At 40.0% G+C, this 7,066-nt stretch overlaps 1 non-coding gene across 1 annotated transcript; it reads right to left on the bottom strand.

The window, feature by feature from the left end:
- Window positions 1-5,938: 5,938 nt before the first annotated feature.
- LOC120268188 lies at window positions 5,939-6,045 on the bottom strand. Its single transcript, XR_005538855.1, has one exon. It is a non-coding gene; the product is annotated as a small nucleolar RNA R71 (small nucleolar RNA).
- Between the last annotated feature and the right edge of the window lie 1,021 nt (window positions 6,046-7,066).

Genomic DNA, 7,066 nt, shown 5'->3' with positions numbered 1-7,066 from the left:
AGCCAAAATAATTATCCAATATTGAAAATCCATCCATAAAGAGATCCATAATGTTCTCCACTGGGTCATCAAAAATAGCCATCATGCATCACTGAAAAGTGGCGGGAGCATCGCATAATCCAAACCACATTCTTTAGTAATCAAATGCACCATAATGGAAAATAAATGTGGTCTTGTCCTGGTCCTGAGGGGTAGTAGGTATCTGAAAATAAATGAACAACCCATCAAGGAAGCATTAGTAGTCCTGACCTGACTAATGCTCGAGCATCTGCTAATTGCTATTTTGTACGTAATTGATCTATGTTGTTTAGCACTTAATAGACTAATTTAGGCATTGTTTGTACAGATAACTAGTACTTATTTATTCAATTTGTTCCACAGGTTAAAGGAAGCACAACAAGAGCCAAGGGGAAACATTCTGGAGTATTTTCATGTTTAAACAAGCAAACAGTGGAATGCATGGCCAGGGTACACACCTGTGTACTGGCTTGTGTACATCTTGGCAGAAGAAGCTGCTCGAGCACCATGTGGATCAACCATAAGACTCTCGGTCACGTCTTACTAAGGAGGACACACCCATCTAAACAAAGTACATGCCCATTGACACACCTCTTGCGTGCGTGTACCACAAGTGCACGGGTGTCAAAGTAATAAAGTACCTAATAGGTCAGGTAGTCGAATCCACAGGGAACAGGGTTACTAGTACTAATTGCTTCTCTGATATCTAGCCTAATAATCAATGGGATGATGTGATGATCTAGTGTGCGAGGAAATGAATACTAAAGATGAATATCCAAGGGTAAAATAGAGGGAGATCTCAATCTGTAAAAATGGGCTATTTGGGCAATGCTACCCCTAGGATTCAGGTGTTAGGTACCAGGTGTGCAAAGTATTTCTAGAATAAGTAGTTTAAGTCATGAAAATCCAAAGATAATCAGATCCTACCTCCAGATCACCGATACTGGTCCCCCACGAGGTTTCGATAAAGAAATCTCACAATCTCACACCTCACACCACATATGTCTGCAATAGACTCTAGGGATTCCAACGGGCATATCTAATTCCTAAGAATAGCCCTAACCCTACCTCTAGGTGAAAGGTCCCTAACCCCCTACAAGGTCCCAATAGAGAAATTTCTTAATCTCACACCTCACAACAAATATGGTTGCATAAATCCTAGGGAATACGGATATAGAATACACCAATCGGAGGAAAAAGGGAACACTCCACTATCTCATAACTCATCCTCTCAACCCTCTTCAATCTTGAGGTTCTAACCCTAATAGAGACTTCTCTCTCACCAATGTGAACAAATCATACATACCAAACAACCATAAGATCAATAAGGCAAGCAAGCATTAGGAATATAAGATTGAAAGTCAAACAAACTCAGATTAAATAGAAACACACAACAAATTCACACATGATTAGAATCCTAGGGTTCAAAGCCCAAATACCCTCTAGGCATTTAGCTCCCTAACACACCCATTGCGTGTGTGTACCACAAGTGTACGGGTTGTCGAAGTAATAAAGTACCTTGGTGAGTGGATAGTCGTATCCATAGGGAATAGTGCTCGAAAACACAAGAATTTCTATTTAACTATAGTGAAGATGGTTCAAGAGTGGTGTGAACAATATCAATGCAAATAAAAATAAAGGAAATAAGAAAGAGACACAATGAAATGATAAGAGAGATAATCGATAGAAGGTGGGGCACCCAAACATTGCTCTCCCTAGGAATATTGTTTCAAGTGCAAGACCACTCACTATGTCTCCTAACTTATGTTAATGAGTCATGGAAATCCTTAAACACACGGTCCCAAACATAAGGTCAATCGTGACTAACCCTATACTATGCCTCGAGGGAAAGGAATACTCTCGACACCTCACACTATGTGGGGTTGCAATAAGCTCTAGGGACTCCAAGTGATAAACCCTATTCCCTTATATAGATCTAACTCTTTAGTCCAGGCGAATACTACTAGTCACAATTAAGCCCCAATACTAAGGATTACTTCAACGCTTCACTCTATTGCTTGTACAACTAAGCCCCAGCGGAGTTTGTCTCTTAGTACTTCACTCTATTATAACTTCAAAGAACTCTTGAAACGTGGAGGTAGGATAAATCACATCGGAAGGGAAATGGGATGTTCTGCTACCTCTCGACTCACCCTCTCAACCCTCTCCAACCTTACTTTGTCTAACCCTCATGGTGTGTCACTCATCCACAAAGATTACCAAGATAAATTCTCAACCCTAGTGCCACTCTAAGGGAAAATTGATTCAACAAGTATTCAAGGTTGGAACTCAATTAAAACCTCAATTAAAGAAACATAGTAAAAGATCAATGAAACAAAATTATCCTAGGGTTTACAAGTCCAAGAACCCACTAGGGGTTTAGCTCTCCATGGAGCAAGATACAATCAACAATGAAATCAAATGTAAAAGTATGCAATCCATAAGTAAAACCCCCTCGTAGTCCGTATCGATGGTCTTGTGGAGTAGCCTCGTCTTCTCCAAGGGTCCCCTTTGTCAAGCCTAGGGCACACCTCGTCGAATAGATGCCGATGAAAGCTCCCCCAATAACTATCTTCCAAAGGAACGCGATGTTGAAGTCTGTAGAACCACTCCAAAGACCTTGCCAAAGTCTCTCCAAACCCTAGCCCAGCAAGCACCTTCAAAGATGGGAAAAAGATGGGAAAAGAATCCCTAGAGAATCCTGAAATCGCAGCTTTTATAGGGCTGGAATCAGGCATCCACAAGGGTGTGTGCATTTCTAGAATTTCTTTTCTTCTTCAAAATTCTCCCGATTCCATTTTTTCATTGAGGCCACATGAATGGGCACATCCATGCGGTAGATCGCATTGCGTCTTCAATGGAATCACATTGACGAAGATCTTGCTAGCATTGCACAAGTCAGAACATATGAGTGTGACTGTCTTTGTGCCCCTCCGATTTGTGTGTTTGCATCGAGCACAATGGAGATTGGCACACACTCATATGTCTTTGAGTATAACTTGTGTCTTCACATTTTTTCACTCCAATACTTTATCAACAAATGTATCAACGATCTACTTTTGGTTCCTTTCTTCCACAATTGTCTCCACAACCCTAAATGCACAAAAAAAAACACAAATACACATGCATAAACGATAAAATCTGAGAAAAGTAATGCTCAATGTAAGAAAAGAATACTTCGTATTACTAATACACAAGCACTTATCACTCCCCATAGTGCAATATACAAAACAAACCATCAATGAATGAAATTATATAAAAGTCATAGAAATAAACCCCCTATATCTGAACTGATGGCCTTGATGGAGAGCTTCGACGTCTTGATGGAATCCACTCCAAAGCTAGGGTCACCGATGGCTTCCTTGATCCTATAACAGAGGAGGAATCAATCAAAGTTGGTGAAGACCCTCCTAAACCACAAAGACCTCCTCTCCAAACCCTAGCCATCTCACCATTTAAAAGCCGCACAAAAGATGTCAAAAGAATAGGGCAAAATAACTATTTATAATAAAAAATTGGGATTATCACGTGCCTCCAAGCGACTGCGTTAGCCTTCCACACAACAATGTGGGCTGAAAAATTGCCCACGCGACCGTGTGGACATTTCACATGGTCACATGAACAGTGTTTTACTACAGTACTCTTCATAATCAAGTCTCCAACACTCTTTTCTTGAGGCCACATGGATAGACACACATCCACGTGGTAGGTTATGAGGCTTCTTGTCACCCAACCATTATCGAGAAGATTCTTGAATTCTTCACACAAGTCGGGATATAGGAATATGGTTGCCTTTGTGCCCTTCCAACTCACAATTTGGCTTGAATTCCCTTGGAAGTTGGCACACACACCTCCGTGTGTATGAGCTCCTCTTGTGTCTTGATCCTTATGTTGCACAAAAACTCCCAAAAGGTGCCTCCATAACCTATCTTTACTTCTTTTTAATCTTTCAAGGCTTTCACAACCTATTTGCACAAAGGAGCACCAAATACACTATATGAGACATAAACCATGGTAAAAATGATGCTCAATGCGTGTAAAACATATAGAGAAATATGTCTACTCAAGTACTTATCACCCGTGTACAATTAAATGAGAACATAGCTCGTCCCATACAAGAGCACGGGTAGAGGAATGGTTGAAGGGGTGTGTAACTGATGAGTTGAAGAAAAATTCCTTGGAGATACACAGCCAGAGTTAGAAGAAACTAGCTGTGTACATTAAGTTTCAAGGCTTTTGGGATTTCTCCTGGGAGTTACATTGGCAAGGTACACGCTCGTGTACTTGCCTATGTAACAATCGGGCCTAGCCAGTAAAAATAGAAATCCTAAAGAGGTTTTTAGGCCATCCAAATTTTGCCCAATTTTGGGGAGAAAAGTTCAGAGATCTATGGTTGTGATTGATGGAGGTTTTGAAAGATAGAAGAAGAAGTTTGAAGGAATCGTTGGAATGATGATCCATTGGTGATGATTGCGGCTCACATAATCTCCAAATCACACATTATTGAGTTTTATCATGTATTGATGAACATGAGTCCTTTGGAGGGCTAACTTCCTTGGGTTCTCGGATTGATTTAGCTTGGGATTGCTTTACCTTTTGATTGATTTTTAATGTTGAATAGGCCTTCCACTTCCAGATTTAACCTTGTTTTACTTGTTGGATTTGCGTAACGAGAGTGGCTTTTTCATTTGGTTATTGCTCGAGTGTCGAGATATCCTTGCAATTAGAACCCACTAGGTTAAATAGTTATCACTGATGCTCTCTAGAGATAGTAAGGGTGCCATGTACCTTTCTATTGGAATATCGACAGTTAATCCCCAATTTCTTAACATGGAAACCCTAGAACTCATTGCAATCTTGCAAGAATAGGAGAGATTCACTTCATATCTTACATTGGATTAGAGACTAGGGAGTCAATAGAGCACTTGGTGTGATTTTGGTTTCCTTCCTTCTGGTTAGCTAAGGTCTATTCTTTGTTAAACTGCAATCTCATTATTTTTATCATCCCAAGAAAAATCGATTGGGGCACCATTTTCTTTAATGGAGCTTGATTACTTGTTTCTCTTTCGTTTAGGTATTTTACTTGTTCTTTCTTTTCTTTGGATAATTCTTGTTTCCAATTTTAGTTAGCTAACAAAGATGAGGTTCGTACTAGTACTATCTAGTCTCTATGGATTCGACCTTGCTTTGCATGTATTACTTTGATTGACGCATCCGCTTGCTTGCATTACTTCACGTCGATCATGTTTTTGGAGCCGTTGCCGTAGACTAGATATATTAGGAACACTTTATTTGTTAGACTAGCTTTTTTTTCTTTATTTATTTTCTAGTCATTTTACTTCTTTTATTTTGTGATTTCTAGTTGTGTGTTTGTCATTGATTACACTTCTTTTGTTCATTTTTTAGGAACTTGTGCATGACCCATTCGAACAAATCAAAACTAGTTGAGTAAGATTCAGAGATTGAGCGAACATTGCATAGAAGGGTTAGGTAGTTAGTTCAAGATTTTGAGAGTTCAAATTCAGTAGCAATGGCTGAACAAGATGACCAACTGAGGACTTTAGTGGATTATGCAAGACCTACACTTGATGGCACACAATCGAGCATAGTGCAACCTCCCGTTACTGCTAACACTTTTGAACTCAAGCAAGACTTCATCCAAATGCTTCAACAATCATGTTCATTCCATGGCCTTCTGGATGAAGACCCCAACACACACTTTAGTGCTTTCTTAGAGGTTTGTGACATGTTAAAGCTGAATGGGATCTCTAATGACCCTATTTGTTTTAGGGTTTTCTTGTTTTCATTGAAGTCAAGGCTAAAGGAGTGGGTATAAACGCTACCTAGAGCATTGGTGACTACTTGAGATCAATTTGCTAAGCTATTCCTCACTCGGTACTTTCCACTCGGGAGAACAATGAAACTTCGACATGATATAGCTTCTTTCAGTCAACAAGATGTGGAGACATTATATGAAGCTTGGGAAAGATACAAAGACCTTTTGAGGCGATGTCCACAACATGGTCTTTCGGGATGGATGGAGGTTCAGACTTTTTATCAAGGTTTGAATCAAAATGTAAAGCAAACCATTGATGCTACGCCTGGTGGGTGCGTGGGAAACAAGACAACATACGAGGCTAGAAAGTTTCTTGAGTACATTAGAATGAATAGCTACCAATGGAATTCAAGAGCCAAGTAAGTGAAGGCAGCCAAGGTGTTCGAGGTTGATGCCGTGATGGCTTTAGCAGCTCATGTGGAGTCATTAAGCAAAAAGGTTGATGGATTTATGACACCAAGGGTAGCTCCGGTCATGGCTTGTGAGGCTTGTAGTGGTGGACACCATTCTACCGATTGTCCCATAATAAGTGTCTCTTCCAGACAAGTAGAATAAGTAGATTTTGTTGGAGGAATAAATTAGCCACAAGGAAATCCATATATTGCCACATACATTCCGAGATGGTTAAACCATTCTAACTTTTCTTGGAATAGCCAAGGGAAACAAAAAACAAGTCAACCTCCTGGATTTCAAGAGAAAAAGCCAATTTTGGATGAGCTAGTGATGAAGCTTATGCAGTCCACCGAGTTGAAGTTCCAACTCCAAGATAATCACATTGCATCCATCGAAGCTACTATGAGAAATCAACAAGCTTCTATACAAAACTTGGGGAACTAAGTCGGCCAAATTGCAAGATCCTTATCAAAGAGACCTTAAGGAAGCCTCCCAAGTAATATGGAGGTGAACCCTAGAGAATACGTCAAGGCAATTACATTGAGAAGTGGCCTTGATGTGGAAATGAAAGTGGAAAAGAGTCCAATTTTAAAAGGAGTTAAGCCCATTGTAGTTGAAGAAGAAGAAGCCAAGAGAGAAGAGATTGAAAAGCCCATAGTGAAGGAATATCACTCATGAATTCCTTATCCTTCTCAGCTCAAGAAAGGTGAAACCGACGATCAGTTAAACGATTTCTAGAGTTGTTCAAGAAACTCCATATCTATCTCCCTTTTGTTGAGGCATTGGCCCAAATGCCCAAGTATGCAAAATTTTTGTACG

Source organism: Dioscorea cayenensis, chromosome 8, assembly GCF_009730915.1.
Source record: "Dioscorea cayenensis subsp. rotundata cultivar TDr96_F1 chromosome 8, TDr96_F1_v2_PseudoChromosome.rev07_lg8_w22 25.fasta, whole genome shotgun sequence".
NCBI classification, from domain to species: domain Eukaryota; kingdom Viridiplantae; phylum Streptophyta; class Magnoliopsida; order Dioscoreales; family Dioscoreaceae; genus Dioscorea; species Dioscorea cayenensis.
This window is presented reverse-complemented; position numbering and strand designations above follow the sequence as displayed.